This window comes from Triticum aestivum, chromosome 1D (assembly GCF_018294505.1).
Source record: "Triticum aestivum cultivar Chinese Spring chromosome 1D, IWGSC CS RefSeq v2.1, whole genome shotgun sequence".
NCBI classification, from domain to species: domain Eukaryota; kingdom Viridiplantae; phylum Streptophyta; class Magnoliopsida; order Poales; family Poaceae; genus Triticum; species Triticum aestivum.
Window position 1 is genome coordinate 467,807,115 of NC_057796.1, and position 677 is coordinate 467,807,791.

Here is a 677-nt window from a genome sequence, read left to right on the forward strand (position 1 = left end):
AGACGCCCGCACCTCCGTCCAAGCCTCCGCCTCGCCGCGACCCGCGGCCTCCGCGCCACCTGCGTCGCCTGGACGCCTCAGAGCTGTTGGAGCCATCCCTCAACTAGTCATACTATCCACACTCGAACGATATATTGTTCATGTGCCTCCCCAGGCTATGAGCCGAATGCGGCGGACATATACCAAAAAATTGCAAATTCCTGTAGACACTATTATAAATTAAAATTGGGGAAGCTCGCCGCACGATGGTCGACCTACCACTCACATCAAACAACATGGATAGAATTGGGGAATTCCTATAGAGCTAACGATCGATTTCTTTTGGACTCGTCACTAGTGATTCTACCATAATAGTGTCTTCAGCATGGCATATCTAGCCTTGTTGCAAATTCTAAGAATATATTATACTGCTTATTTATATCTTGTTGTACTCTCTCATATCCACTAGCAACATGAGACTAATTTTGCACACATGTCACACATCCAAGAGGAGCCTATGAGATTTTACAGGAAATATTATTCATATGGGCCGAGGGCCCATAATTCCTAGTAACACTAGTATATGCCTAAAATAACATGGAAGAAATTGTCGATAAAAAGTTTACTTTTACATATCGCGATCGCTGGTGCTCCTCCCAACTTCAGCCCTTCCGCCATCAGAAACGTAAGCATGTGAT